The 16,375-nt window shown below is 46.6% G+C and overlaps 1 long non-coding RNA gene across 1 annotated transcript in view; it reads left to right on the top strand.

Moving 5' to 3' along the window:
- LOC148147289 (uncharacterized) overlaps nucleotides 1–16,088 on the top strand; it is a 143,793-nt gene extending 127,705 nt beyond the window's left edge. Inside the window, exons 2-4 of the long non-coding RNA XR_015759918.1 lie at nucleotides 11,388–11,572; nucleotides 12,339–13,471; nucleotides 15,860–16,088. This is a non-coding gene — a long non-coding RNA (uncharacterized LOC148147289). The remainder of the gene's footprint in view (nucleotides 1–11,387; nucleotides 11,573–12,338; nucleotides 13,472–15,859) is intronic.
- Nucleotides 16,089–16,375: the final 287 nt, after the last annotated feature.

Raw genomic sequence — 16,375 nt, 5'->3', positions numbered from 1 at the left:
CACTATTTTTGGAATGAGTTGGATACTTAAGTATACGATCTTAGCTCTCCTAGTCTTAGGATTTTGTCGAACCTTGGTGTGGTCCACTTACTTGTTAGTAACGGTCCCCAAGAGTGCTAATCCGCAAGTAATAGATACCGATGCCTGCAGCCTAGTTGATTGTGGAAATGTAGAAAATCAGAGATAGTACAGCTACTCAGAGATACATCTTAAGTCCTACGGGGATGGCCTTGGGGGTGGTGCTTGGATTAATCCACTCGTCATAGTACACCGGAGCCCCTTCTGGCCAGCTCTTGAGTGTCCCGATAAAAAGTGTAACCCAATATATTTAACGATAAAGAAAACCACATGGCACGATGCGGTTCTGGACGGAGACACCCAACAGGTACAATGGAATGAAACATTTGGGGTAGAGATGAAAGCAAATGGGAAGGATTTCTCGGCCTGTTGTTTCCACATACAGGTGGGCAAAGGAAAGTGGCCTGTTGAAGTGAATGAAAAGAGCACTCAGATGCCACAGGTATATTATTTCACCCCTCCCAACGATCCAAAGGTGGTAAAAATTATAGAGGTAAAGGAATTAAAACAGACGATTGAAATAGATACTGGCTACAGGGATACAAATTCTGGATTAGTGGTGCTGGAACAGCACAGCAGTTCAGGCAGCATCTGAGGATGCTGACAACCGGAAGCGGCAGGGACAGACCACTATAAATACTGGAGGAAACATCAAAGAAGCGCTTCGCAGGAGGCTCCCAAGCACTGATGATGTCGCCTAGCCAGGAGACGAAACGTTTGCAACAAAAACTTCCAGCTCGGCGAACAGAACCACAGCAACGAGCACCCGAGCTACAAATCTTCGCACAAACTTTGAACACTTACGGGCGAGAGACGCTGAGACAAGCCAGGAAATGGGAATCCTGCGCTAACCGACTAAGCGCCACATACGAACAACTCCGGTTCCTACACAAATGCCAAAAGAATCGAATCCTTCCACAATGTGTCAGATACAGACCGCCAGTCAACAACCCACAAGCCAGGGAAACAGCCAAGCAGAACGGATTCAGGATGATCCAGGTAATGATCACAGACGCGCACAACCGACTTCACAGATACAGACATGAAATTGCGCGCCAAAAGTCGTTAATTTCAAAAACCACTAATCGTGAATGGACCCGGACCATAGAACAGGCTGTCACCATAGGACAGAACAGGACAACACACCGCAAAAAAACGGCACTAAAAGAAAAAATGGCCAAACTAACACACAACAAAGAGGACACCACAACACACACCTGGGTTAAAAACCTCTCCCACAGACAGCTCACAGACACGGAAAGAACAATACTGGCCAAGGGACTCAACTACAACCACAGGGACGCCAAGACAGCAGACTTCCTAGCAGCACTAGAATGCACACTCAGGAACAATGGACTGACAGAAGAGACACAACAAACAGTGAGACAAACTGTCGTACCAATGATAATAAGGAAAAGACAAACACATAACCTCAACACCAAGGAGAGGGAAGCACTGAAATCACTAAAAAACGATAAGAACATAATCATACTACCAGCAGATAAAGGCAGAATGACGGTCATCCTAGATAAATCAGATTACATCCAAAAAGCACAACAACTACTTGCAGATATCAACACCTACCAAATGAAGGAATTTGACCCCACACCACAACTCACCAATAGGATAAATAACACACTAAGGAATCTACAAAAAAAGGGACAGATAACCAGAGCTGACCTTCAAAGAATGAAACCGGAAAGCAACAACACCCCCAGATTCTATGGATTACCTAAAGTACACAAACCAGACATCCCACTCAGACCCATAGTATCACTACCAGGGACACCATCATACAAACTGGCCAAAGAACTACAACAGAAACTGAAACACCTAGTCAGCGGATCCAAACACTCTATACAATCAACACAGGAATTCTTGGACATCATCAGAAATATACACATAGACAAAGAAGAAACCATGATATCATTCGACGTGACGGCACTGTTCACTTCGATTGACAAAACCCTATCCAGAGAAACAATAGCCAACCTACTGGACATACAGAACAGAAAACAGGACGCTGAACCTATCAACAAAGACGGATTACTCAAACTACTGGACTTGTGCCTCACAACACACTTCACATTCAACAATCAGATATACGAACAAATCAACGGAACACCCATGGGATCACCAATCTCGGGATTCATAGCAGAGGCAGTTATGCAAAGGTTAGAACAAACAGTCCTACCACAAATTCAACCCAAACTCTGGGTCAGATATGTCGATGACACGTTTGTAATCATTAAAAACACGGAAATAGAAAAAACACACCGGATCATCAATGCCACACTCACCGGAATCCGATTCACGAGAGAAGAAGAAAAGGATAGCCAACTCCCATTCCTAGACGTGATGGTACAGAGAACACCGAACGGAGAATTCACTACAAGGGTATACAGGAAAGCCACACACACAGACCAAGTCTTAAACTATGAAAGTAACCACCCCAACACACACAAACGAAGCTGCATCAGGACACTATTCAAAAGGGCCACAACACACTGCAGTACACCAGAACTGCAAAAAGAAGAAGAGGAACACCTATACAAGGTATTCGCCAAAAACGGATACCCGCGCAACTTCATCAACAGATGCCTAAGAGAAAGACCACGGAACGAGGACATACCACAACCAAAAGGACTAGCCACACTACCATACATCAGGAGCATCTCGGAACTGACTGCCAGACTACTGCGACCCCTAGGACTCATAACGGCACACAAACCAACAGCCACGCTCAGACAACAACTCACCAGAATGAAGGACCCGATACCCAACATGAGCAAAACTAACGTAGTGTACAAAATACCTTGCAAGGACTGCACAAAACACTATATAGGACAAACAGGAAGACAGCTAACAATCCGCATACATGAACATCAACTAGCCACAAAACGACACGACCAGCTATCCTTAGTAGCCACACACGCAGACAACAAGCAACATGAATTCGACTGGGACAACACTACTATCATAGGGCAAGCCAGACAGAGAACAGCCAGGGAATTCCTAGAGGCATGGCATTCATCCACAAACTCCATCAACAAACACATCGACCTGGACCCAATATACCAACCACTACAGCGGACAGCTGAAACTGACAACCGGAAGCGGCAGGGACAGACCACTATAAATACCGGAGGAAACATCAAAGAAGCTCTTCGCAGGAGGCTCCCAAGCACTGATGATGTCACCTAGCCAGGGGACGAAACGTTTGCAACAAAAACTTCCAGCTTGGCGAACAGAACCACAGCAGCATCTGAGGAGCAGTTCATCGGGAATAAAAAGCCCTTCATCGGGAATAAAAAGGTGCTGCCTGAACTGCTGTGCTCTTCCAGCACCACTAATCCAGAATCTGGTTTCCAGCATCTGCAGTCATTGTTTTTACCTATGGGGATACAAATGCCTGGCTTGAATGGGTAAAGTACACTGTGAAAAGTCTGAACGAAAGCAATTGCTGTGCGTGTGCCTCCAGTAAGCCAGTGGCCCAGGTAGTTCCCTTTCCGCTCGGGTGGCAGCAAGACAGGAAGAGCATGGAATGTATGATCATCCTCTATCAGGATAAGACTGCATGGAATAATGTGAATTGTACTTCCTTTTCACTAATGTTCCCTCCCTTGGAGAAGAAGGATTTAAAAATCCCCCCCACGTTTTTGTCCATGGTCAGAAATCACACGTCGTGTGTTGGCAGACAAGGTCTAAGTCAGTTCAGAGACTTGGGGGAGCTGAAATCGCGTATGAAATTGAAAATGTGACCGGAATCGACAAGGGAGGGAACTACTCAGCGCTGCAGGTTCCCCGAACGGATCTGTGGTGGTACCGTGGAGGGAGAATACTGAGACGCACCCTACCTCCAGATTGGAGAGGCTTATGTGCAATTGTGCAATTGGCAATCCCATTCACCTTGGCATTTGAAAAGGAAAGGATTGTGACAAAAGGAAGTTGGAGTAAAAGATCATTATTGGATTCCTCTTTTGATGATCGGATATATCTAGACTCTATAGGAGTTCCTTGAGGGGTGCTGGATGAGTTCAAGACTCGCAACCAGATTGCAGCAGGCTTTGAGTCAGCTCTCTTCTGGTGGGTAACGGTCAAGAAGAATGTGGATTGGATAAACTATATTTTCTTAATCAACAGAGGTTCATTAACTACACTAGGGATGCAGTCAAGGGTATAGCAGAGCAGCTCGATGCCACCAGCAGAATGGCTTGGGAGAACAGAATGGCCTTAGACATGATCCTAGCTGAGAAAGGGGGCGTGTGCGTGATGTTAGGGGGGAGCTGTTGTACCTTTATTCCAAATAACACAGTGCCCGATGGGTCAATCACTCGAGCCCTGCGGGGGTTGAGTACCTTAGCAGAGGAGTTGGTTAAGAATTCAGGGGTAGACACATCGCTCACTGGGTGGCTGGAATTCTGGTTTGGGAAATGGAAAGGTATAGTGGTCTCCATACTCACCTCCTTGATAGTGGTTGCTGGAGTACTGATAGCTATAGATTGTTGCATCATACCTTGTGCACGGGGACTAACCCAGTGGTTAGTGCTCAGTTCGGGATCTAGGAACACTGTGCTCAGTTACTGTGCTCTGATCAGGGTATGGGATAACTGGGCTCAGATCAGGGTCTGGGATCACTGTGCTCAGCTTGGCATCTGGGATCACCGTGCGAGGCTCATGGTCTGGGATCACTGTGCTCAGCTCAGGGTCTAGGATCAATGTGCTCAGCTCGGGGTCTGGGATTACTGTGCTCTGATCAGGGTCTGGGATCACTGTGCTCAGCTCGGGGTCTGGGATCACTGTGCTCAGCTCGGGGTCTGGGATTACTGTGCTCTGATCGGGGTCTGGGATCACTGTGCTCAGCTTGGGGTCTGGGATAACCGTGCTCAGCTCGGGGTCCAGGATCAATGTGCTCAGCTCGGGGTCTGGGATTACTGTGCTCTGATCAGGGTCTGGGATCACTGTGCTCAGCTCTGGGTCTGGGATAACCGTGCTCAGCTCAGGGTCTAGGATCAATGTGCTCAGCTCGGGGTCTGGGATTACTGTGCTCAGCTCGGGGTCTGGGATAACCATGCTCAGATCAGGGTCTGGGTTCATTGTGCCCAGCTCAGGGTTTGGAATCACTGTGCTCTGATCTGGGTCTGGGATAACCGTGCTCAGATCAGGGTCTGGGATAACCGTGCTCAGATCAGGATCTGGGATTACTGTGCTCAGCTCATGGATGGAATCACTGTGCTCAGCTCGGGATCTGGGATTACTGTGCTCAGCTCATGGATGGAATCACTGTGCTCAGCTCGGGATCTGGGATCACTGTGCTCAGCTCGGGGTCTGGCATCACTGTACTCAGATCAGGGTCTGGGATCACTGTGCTAAGCTTGGGATCTGGGATCACTACTCAACTCGGAATCTGTTATCACAGTGCTCCTCAGGACCTGAGCTCACCGTGCTCAGCTCATGGTCTGGGACCAGTGGGCTCAGCTGGGGATCTGAGATCATTGTGCTCAGCTCGGGGTCTGGGATCACTGAGCTCAGTTAGGGATCTGGGATCACTGTGCTCAGTTAGGGATCTGGGATCACTGTGCTCCTCAGGACTTGGGATCACTGTGCTCAGCTCAGTGTCTGGAATCACTGTGCTCAGGTTGGTGTCGGGGATCACTGTGCGCCGATCAGGATCTGGGAACACTGTGCTCAGTTAGGAATCTGGGATCACTGTGCTCAGTTAGGGATCTGGGAACACTGTGCTCAGTTAGGGATCTGGGAACACTGTGCTCAGTTACGGATCTGGGAACACTGTGCTCAGTTAGGGATCTGGGAACACTGTGCTCAGTTAGGGATCTGGGATCACTGTGCTCCTCAGAACCTGGGATCACCGTGCTCAGCTCATGGTCTGGGACCAGTCTGATCAGATCAGGGTCTGGAATCACTGTGCTCAGTTTGGAGTCAGGGATCACTGTGCTCAGCTCGGGTTCTGGGATCACAGCTCAGCTCAGGGACTGGGATCACTGTGCTCAGCTTGGATTCTGGGATCGCAGTGCTCAGCTCGGGATCTGGGGTCACTGTGCTCACCTCACGGTCTGGGATCACTCTGATCAGGTCGGTGTCTGGGATCACTGTGCTCAGCTCAGGGTCTGGGATCACCGTGCTCAGCTCAGGGTCTGGGATCACTGTGTTCAGGTCGAGGTCTGGGATCACTGTTCTCAGGTTGGAATCTGTTATCTATGTGCTCCTCAGGACCTGGGATCATTGTTCTCAGATCAGGATCTTGGATCACTGTGCTCAGCTTGGGGTCTGGGATCACTGTGCTCAGCTTGGGGTCTGGGATCACCGTGCTCAGATCAGGACCTGGGATCACTGTGCTCAGCTCGGGATCTGGGGTCACTGTGCTCAGGTCCGGGTCTGGGATCACTGCTCAGCTCAGGGTCTCGGATCAATGAGCTCAGCTCAGGGTCTGCGATCACTGTGCTCAGCTCAAGGTTTGGGATCACTGTGCTCAGCTCAGTGTCTGGGATCATCGTGCTCAGCTCAGGGTTTGGGATTAAAGTGCTCAGCTAAGGGTCTGGGATCACTGTGTTCAGCTCGGAGTCTGGGATCATTGTGCTCAGCTCAGGGTCTGGGATTAATGTGCTCAGTTCAGGGTCTGGGATCACTGTGATCAGCTCAGGGTCTGGGATCACAGTGATCAGCTCGGGGTCTGGGATCACAGTGCTCAGGTCATGGTCTGGGATCACTGTGATCAGCTCGGGGTCTGGGATCACTGTGCTCACTCGGGGTCTGGGATTACTGTGCTCTGATCAGGGTCTGGGATCACCATGCTCAGATCAGGACCTGGGATCACTGTGCTCAGCTCGGGATCTGGGACCACTGTGCTCCTCAGAACCTGGGATCACTGTGCTCAGATCAGGATCTTGGATCTCTGTGCTCAGCTCAGGGTCTGGGATCACTGTGCTCAGCTCAGGTCTGGGATCACTGTGGTCAGGTTGGTGTCTGGGATCACTGTGCTCTAGTCGGGGTCTGTGATCACTGTGCTCAGCTCAGGATCTGGGGTCACTGTGTTCAGGTCGGGGTCTGGGATCACTGTGCTCAGCTCGGAGTGTGGAGTCACTGGCTTTACATACAAAATCAAACAGTCAAATGAAATGTGACAACAACTCAGCGACAACAGGTTTTCCTACATGCCGAGCTGACCTACTTTGGTCAAATTGTACAATGGTAGCCACCCACAGTAAGACACACCAGGACTGATTTAATCATCAGAATGACTCAGACAGATCCTAGGACTGTTTGAACATTCAAAGCTGTGTTTATTTTTAGGGGCCAAGTGCATTAACATAGTTTACATTCTTAAGCTAAAATGTAAGAGCATTATTCTTAATGAGTGACTCTTGGCAGTTCAGATAACTGAACCCGTTGATTGAGTGGAAACACAGTCTGAGACCTTAACTGATATCCCTGAAGGGACTGCACAGCAATTTCATCACCATCACTTTCTGTGTTACATCAGTGGCTACATGTCAAAGGATCTTCCGAAGAACATTGGACATGGAACAGTACAGCACAAGAACAAGTCCTTCAGCCCACCATGTCTGTGCTGACCATAATGCCATTTTAAACTCATTCCATCTGCCTCCACAAGGTCCATTTCCCTTTATTCCCTGCCTTTTCATGTATCTGTCTAAAACATTGCTGTTGGATTTGCTTCTACATCTTCCCCTGACAATGTGTTCTAGACTGAAAATGTGTTGCTGGAAAAGCACAGCAGGCCAGGCAGCATCCAAGGAGCAGGAGAATCGACGTTTCGGGCATGAGCCCTTCTTCAGGACTCTAGACAATGTGTTCTAGACATTTACCACCTTTCTTATAAAAAAAAACTTGCCTCACACACCTCACTTAAATTTTTGCCCTCTTACTTCAAGCCTCTGACCTTTTGTATTTGGTATTTCAACCCTGGGAAACAGACTTTGACTATTCACTTATCCATCAATCTCATAATTTTACGTACTTCTTTCAGGTCACCCTCAACCTCCAATGACTCGTGAAAACAATCCAAATTCATCCAACCTCTCTTTATAGATCATACACTCCAACCCTGACAACATCCTGGTAAACCTCCTTTGCATCCTGTCCAAAGCCCTCACACCTTTCTGATAGAGTAGTTGACCAGAACTTCACATAATACTCAAAAAGTTGGCCTAACGAAAGTTTTATACAGGCGAAGGGTTCGGACTGCAGATGCAGGAGATTAGAGTCAAGAGTGTGGTGCTGGAAAAGCACAGTAGGTCAGGCAGCATCCAAGGAGCAGGAGAGTCACCTTTTCAGGCAATGGCTCTTCATCTTTTGCCCAAAACATCGACTCTCCTGTTCCTCAAATGCTGCCTGACCTACTGTGCTTCTCCAGCACTACATCTCGACACTAAAGTCTTATACAACTGCAATAATCAGTGCCCTGAATGATGGAGGCAAGCATGTGCCTTCATTACCATCTTATCCACTTGAAGTGCCATTTTCAGGAAGCTATGGTTTTGCACTCGGAGATCCTTCTGTACATCAATATTCCTAATGGTCCAGGCATTTACTGCACACGTTCTCTTGTACTTGACCTCCCAAAATGCATCACCTCACACTTGTCCAGATTAAACTCCATCTGCCATTTCTCCGCCCAACTTTCCAACTCATCCATAACCTGCTGTATCCTTTGGTAAACTTACCTATTCTCCACAAACTCCACCAATTTTCATGTCATCTACTTACTTTCTAATCAGACGATTTACATTTTCATCCAGGTCATTTATATATATTACAAACAACAGATGTCCCAGCACTGATCCTTGCAGGACACCACTGATCATCCAGCTCCAGTCAGAAAAAAACTACCCTCTGTCTTCTACAGCCAAGACAATTCTATATCCAACTTATTGTTGAAGGCATGTTGGTATCTGTGACTGTAAGAGAAGGTGTTAGTTTGGGCATTGATGGAATCACTGCATTGAGTTAGCATTGGCTACCAATTGATGTTGTGATCCACCTTTGGTGCATATTTCTGTCAGACACTTAACTATGTGCTAATGATTACTACAGCATTCACTGCTCGTTTCAACACTACGTAACCACTGTGGTCATGATTTCAGATTTTCTAAGGGCAGTATGGATTTGAATTTTGCACCTACAGCCTCCAGATGGCTCTTGTCTGCTGAGATTTGTGTGGATAGCTAATTAGAGAGAAAGAGAGAGAGAGAGAGAGAGAGAGAGAGAACATTTATAAACTGTTGATCTGTTTCTCCTGAGAGTACAATGATCCTATCACAGAATAGTAAACTTATACAACATTGTTTTCCCCCACAAATAACTCCACCATAGAAGAATATTTGAGAAGTTATTTTCAACCATTGGAAATGTCAATGTTGGTGGCTAACGGATAGAAAATATTCCCTTTCGATTTTTCCTCAGTTAGCATCCCCGTTTTAGTGGTGGTTGAAGAACCAAACAAAGGACTAGACAAGCAACATAATTTGTACAAAAGAATGTGATGTACAGATGAGTAGCTGCTGCTGAACCATTCACGGATTTAAATATACAGTGTAACACAATTGAAGCTTATTTCCCCAATAAGGAGTTCAGAAAAACATTGCGGCTGAACAGTATCGACGACCAGAATGGATCCCCTGCTCTATTTGTTCTTAGGCATCCAGGATAGTTTATAAAAACATTCCTGTGTGTCGTACTGTGTACATTGGGGTGGGTTACACAGCTGCAATAATGAACTTTTCTCGTTTTCAGTTTACAGCTTGTTAATCATGTTCAGTCTTGCATTGCGTATCTATTAAACTGAGCTGCTTCAAAATGAAGATCATCATGGCTGCCAATTAATTCTTTGGCACCCACTCAGTTTACTTTCAAAAAGCCATATGTAATTCTATACTTAGACTTGGAGGATAAATGATCAATCCAACTATGGCCAGTGGATATTTTTCCATCTTCCTGTTTTTTTATTTTTTGATTACTCATTACTGGAATTGAGGTATTATTCGGATGACGAGTATTCATTGTTGTGGTTCTGTTCGCCGAGCTGGGAATTTGTGTTGCAGACGTTTCGTCCCCTGTCTAGGTGACATCCTCAGTGCTTCGGACCCTCCTGTGAAGCGCTTCTGTGATCTTTCCTCCGGCATTTGTAGTGGTTTGAATCTGCCGCTTCCGGTTGTCAGTTCCAGCTGTCCGTTGCAGTGGCCGATATATTGGGTCCAGGTCGATGTGCTTATTGATTGAATCTGTGGATGAGTGCCATGCCTCTAGGAATTCCCTGGCTGTTCTCTGTTTGGCTTGTCCTATAATAGTAGTGTTGTCCCAGTCAAATTCATGTTGCTTGTCATCTGCGTGTGTGGCTATTAAGGATAGCTGGTCGTGGCGTTTCGTGGCTCGTTGGTGTTCATGGATGCGGATCGTTAGCTGTCTTCCTGTTTGTCCTATATAGTGTTTTGTGCAGTCCTTGCATGGGATTTTGTACACTACATTGGTTTTGCTCATGCTGGGTATCGGGTCCTTCGTTCTGGTGAGTTGTTGTCTGAGAGTGGCTGTTGGTTTGTGTGCTGTTATGAGTCCTAGTGGTCGCAGTAGTCTGGCTGTCAGTTCGGAGATGCTCTTGATGTACGGTAGTGTGGCTGGTCCTTTGATTTGTGGCATGTCCTCGTTCCGTTGTCTTTCCCTTAGGCATCTGTTGATGAAGTTGCGCGGGTATCCTTTTTGGTGAATACAATGTATAGGCGTTCTTCTTCCTCTTTTTGCAGTTCTGGTGTATCCTGATTGCTGGTTTTTGAAATTAACGATTTTTGGCTTAGGTATGATTTCCCCTTCTTGAAGCCATGCTGATTTTAGTTGATTACTGTAATGGAAAATTAACAAAACTAACATCTATTGTGAAATCTGTAAAAGAATACCTTTCTAAGTCAATTTAATGCAGACAGCCTGACTTTGCTGAATTCTCTGAACAGACAGCCTGTCCTTGCAAGTTTTGCAAACTATCTAATTCAGCAGAGTCAGGGGAAAACACAAGGGCAGTAGCAGTTTTTTCAACAGTAAAGCAATGGGAAAACAACTCCTTATGTGGAAAAGGGCTCGAACTGTTCCCAAGCTGATTGCCCTTGAGGTGAGATAAGGCTGAGCGAAGTGTGGTATAAAGGAAACATGTGAATGATACTCGGGACCCCTTGCATAAGACATTTTGTCAAGTGCAGAGGGTCCCTTTGCAAAGGCCTGTAATAAAATTTTTCTTTGCTCTTGCTAGCATTTGAGTTGAGTCGATTTAATTTCCTCGACAGTATACTTGGGGGCTCATCCGGGATTCTGCAACTGGATGAGATTCTGAGGATTCCCAGGAGGCACAGGCGCCAGCGCCTTGGAGGTTTTTCACTTCATCTCGAGCGCTGAATTGGCCCCTTTGCGTGAGAGGACTGGGAATCTGTGGATCGCCCCGGCGCCGGGGTCCGAACTGAATCGGGTCGGGGTAAGAGTTGTGGCTTAAGTAATCCTATATAGAGACTCAATCTAAGCGATTAAATGAATCAGGAAGAGGGTTCAGTGAACTCTCGCGTGGTATTTGAGCAAAACTCAAGGGAAAGGATTGCTGTCTCTAGAGTGTTTGAGAGACAGCAAGGTTAAGGATGGTTTAGACTTGGATCCACACTGGCTGAGTTGGACTCACCAAAGACATACCGGGTACGTGTTTCTTGGTTTACAAAAACCAAGGCATTGAGGCGGACGCGCCCAATGCGAGAGGGGACTTCCAGAGGTAAAAAGCAAGTCAAAGGGAAAAACATAATGGTACAGCGAGTGAGAGAGAAAGCTGAACACCTTTCCAGTAACACTGAAAATGGGCTCCGGCAAGAGCAAACAAAAAGAGGATCCACAGTGGAATTGGAATGGTCGACCAAAAATACAGTTCATGTTAAATAATTATGGCCTAGAGTCTGTAAAGCAGTTAGAATTGTGGACCAAGGAATGTGGTTTTCCAGGGGTGGGGGGAGGTTTTAGTAAAAGGCAGTTAGATGTAGTGAGGTCGAGGTTGGAGGAGAGAGAGAAGGAGAAACGGAAGGGGAAAATAGAACCTGTGAATTGGAGCGCTTATAACATGTGGAAGGCTGAGGCTGATATCAGGGAAAGGAAATCTCAAGTAAAAGATTGATCAAATACATGTACAAACACCAGTACACATGCAGACACACGCGGAAAACTACCTAACAAAGCTGTACAGTGTCTTAAGTCTGTTCCAGATCCTGACCTTGATGACTGCCCTCCGAGATCCACCTGGCGAGGGTTCCAAGTCAACGGCCGCTGGCTCAGGGTCTGCTGGATCACTGATAGGAAATCACCAACTGAAGCAAGAAGCCCAAAATGACGACGGCCACTCCAAGACGGAAAGGCATCCAGGGCCTGCTCGCGATCTCTCCACAACGGATGATGAATCAGACGGTGAGGGGTTTGGCGTACTATCATCTAACTAGGTAGTTCTGCAAGCATTAATGGTTGAAGTTGCAGGCCCAGAAGGGTGCCCAGTGCTGGTCCACTGACCGTGGACCATGAAGGATTTGGAAAGTGCCTATGGGCAGTTGCCTGATCCACGTGAAGTCGGAGGTACTAAGTTTGCTGAAGAAGTGACAAAGTTCTGTACCGAGTTCCGTCCCACATCACATGAGATGAGATGTCTCCTGCGATGAAAACTTGGCGCCAATGTCACCAAAATCAAGTATAGATGGCCAGCCATAAAAATCCATACCAGATCAACCGACCCGCAAGCAGAAGAGAACGGAGACTTTAATGTTTTTGTTGCAGTGCTGGCAGCCACCTGTAGGGAGGCAATCCCAGTGCGAATGGACGTGACCAAAATTGCAATGTGTAAACAACGGGAAGGTGAGACCGTATCCCACTGAAGTCCATAACGCCCATAGTGGCCTGAGACCACCCGACGACATAACCACGGCAGAAATCACGGTGTATGAAGCACATCTGAGGAACAGGTGTCCGTCAATGGAATGAAGGACAAAATAGCGAAAAAGGTAAAGGGACACGGGAAAGCTGAATTTAATAGAACAGCATGTGATACATGCTGAAAAATTGCTTACCCAAGAGAAGGATAAGCGGAAACTAAAGATGGAACAGCAAGCACATAAAGCTCAGCTTACTCTGATACAGGTGGTCGCCCAACCATTGGAGGGAGGTGCTGCAGAAAAAGAGAGAGGAAGAGGCGCTGGCAGAGGTCGATCTGACGGGTGCTTTGTTTGTGGAGCAATGGACCACTGGGCGAGACAGTGCCAGCACGGACATCCTCAATTGGCCCTGGAGGCTGAGCGACAGGGTGACTGACAGGGCAGGGCTGAGGTGGAGGTGGGGAGCCCACAAGGTACAGGTAAGCCTCTTTCCTTTATGCTTTAACAAAGACTTGCTTATGCTAATCTCTTCTACTAATCTTACGTGCACTGAGACATGTCCCACCTCTACATTGAGCGCTGAGATTGCGAAGTGTGGACAATATGTCCAATATAACAACGATGCGTATAAGTCGATGCCTACCTCTATGTTATATGTGGAAGGTACACCAGTCACCTTTTTGGTAGATACAGGGGCAACATACTCAGTCTTTAAATCAACCCAGTTCAGACAGTAAACGCCAATAAAGTTGAGTGGAAGGTCCCTGAACTCAATGGGTGCATCAGGAGTCGTGCTATGAGAGAGATTTACCGCGTCCTTGCAGAGCACAATACCTGTTAAAACCCGAGGCTATAGAAGGAATTACTCCAGTCTTTGAATCCCTACTAAAGGTTGGAGTAATAATCCCTTGTGAGAACTCACCGGTGAGAACCTCCATTTTTTTGGTCAAAAAAGCAAACATTCCAGGTGAACTGGAGGAATGGAGGTTTGTTCAACACCTGCAGGCAGTCAATAGTGCTGTTGTCCCGCGCACCCCAAATGTTCCTAACTCCTATACTATATTAGCTCAAATTCTACCTGACAGTAAATGGTTCTCTGTTATGGATTTAGCAAATACCTTCTTCAGTGTACCGGTGCACCCAGATAGTCAATTCTGATTCGCCTTTTCATTCAAAGGAAAATCCTATACCTTCACGCGACTTTGTCAAGGTTACTGTGAGTCCCCCACCATATATAATGAAGCTCTACGCAGGAGTCTGGAGACTCTTGTTTTAACCCCGGGATCAGCGCTTCTGCAGTACCCTTACTGCTTCCCGAGCAAAAGACAGCACACATGTCGGCAGCACGTTAGCTGAGATACAATATCGTGTTATTGGAGGTGCCTAACATTACAATAAAGCGATGTAACATCTTTAACCCTGCTAGCCTTCTCCCGACAGAAGGACATGGAGACCCACATGATTGTGTCGCTGTAACTAATAAAATTTGCAGCCTCAGACCAGATTTGCAGGATTCACCACTTCACAATCCGGATATGGAGTTTTTTTGTGGATGGGTCAGCATTCAGGATCAAGGAGACAGGCCAGAACTGTGTTGGATATGCTGTCGTGACTACCCATGAGGTAGTCAAAGTGGGATTACTCCCTCCTCATCATTTGCCTTGACTGAGGCCTGTAAATTGGCTGAGGGAAAGACAGTGAATATTTACACCAATAGCAGATATGCATTTGGGGTTGTACATGATTTGGAACCCTGTGAAAACACAGGGACTTCTTAACCCCCACCGGAAAACCCATCACACACCGTGGCCAAATTTCTGACCTCCTGGAAGCGGTCCTATTGCCCAAATCAATTTCTGTGTGTAAATGTGAAGCCCACACAAAAAATAATGATTCTAATCCGAGGGCAGATTCAGCAGCAAGAACGGCAGCCCAGCAGCCGCCAAGTGAGCAGATTGACATGTGTATGACAAAAATTTGTACCCCAACAGCAGACGTACGGGAGCGTGAGTGGATGAAAGCAGGTTGCAGTGTGAAGGAAGGGGTATGGCGTGGCCCCAATGGTAAACGCTGTCTACCACGACCATTATTGCCATTCTATGCCAAACTAATACACAGTAAGGACCATGTGTCAAAAGGAGGGATGTATGACAATATTTCAGCACGCTAGCACACAAAGGGATTTACTCATTACTCCCAGAAGTATTGTGAACAATGTGTATTCTGTGTCACTAATAATGTGGGCAGGGGAATACAGATGAGTCAGGCAGCACACCCCCAATCCCAAAGCCCTTTGAACATTTACAGATGGATTTTATTGAACTAACACTCAGCAAATGGAAAAGGTATTGTCTGGTAATAGTTGATATGTTTTCCAAATGGGTGGAAGTGTTCCCCACGTGCAAACAGGATGCCAGTGCTGGAGCCAAGGCTCTGCTAACTGAAATAATTCCGAGATGGGGCATCCCCGAAAGGCTTAGTAGTGACAGTGGGACACCATTTGTCGATAATGCCCTACAGCAAATCAGTGATTATTTAGGAATAAACATGAGACAACACTGTGCCTACCACCCAGCGAGCGGTGGGGCAGTGGAAAGAGAAAAATGCTACCCTAAAAAAAATTAAATTTGACAAAATGTTGTGAGGAACTATGGGTGGCATGGATAAAGGCACTTCCGATTGTGCTGATGTATATGAGATCTAGAAGGAGAGGAAGAGCTAATCTTGGCCCAATTGAGATTTTGTTCGGTAGGCTGCCCAACACAGAAACTAGCCCAAGACCTAAGGTAAGACAGATAACAAGCCACTGTGAAGATGAGATGTTGTGTTACTGTATAAAACTCTCTACACTTTTGTCTGAAATACAGAATCAAGTGAAAGCAGCACCACTCCAACCAGCAGAAGGGAAGCTGCATGATCTAGAACCTGGCAACTGGATTGTGGTGAAAGCCTTCAGGAGGAAAAGAAGGCGAAGAGGTGGCTAGGACCATTTCAAGTGCATACAACACAGATAGCTGTTAAGATCGCCAATTTTTAGTTATCTGGTTCTATAGTTTTTTTAATCTGGCTCTTTTATTTGGTTGAGCTGAAAATGTGTTGCTGGAAAAGCGCAGCAGGTCAGGCAGCATCCAAGGAGCAGGAGAATCGACATTTCGGGCATGAGCCCTTCTTCAGGAATACATTCCTGAAGAAGGGCTCATGCCCGAAATGTCGATTCTCCTGTTCCTTGAATGCTGCCTGACCTGCTGCGCTTTTCCAGCAACACATTTTCAGCTCTGATCTCCAGCATCTGCAGTCCTCACTTTCTCCTCTTTTATTTGGTTGTTGTCCTTGTTGTCATAAAATGACAAAAGGGGGAAATGGAATGGAAGATTAACAAAATT

This window comes from Chiloscyllium plagiosum, unplaced genomic scaffold (genome assembly GCF_037043375.1).
Source record: "Chiloscyllium plagiosum isolate Xiang-an unplaced genomic scaffold, Cpla_swu_hap1 HiC_scaffold_17, whole genome shotgun sequence".
NCBI lineage: Eukaryota > Metazoa > Chordata > Chondrichthyes > Orectolobiformes > Hemiscylliidae > Chiloscyllium > Chiloscyllium plagiosum.
Note: the sequence above shows the minus strand (reverse complement) of the source record. Positions and strands in the feature narration are given on the sequence as shown.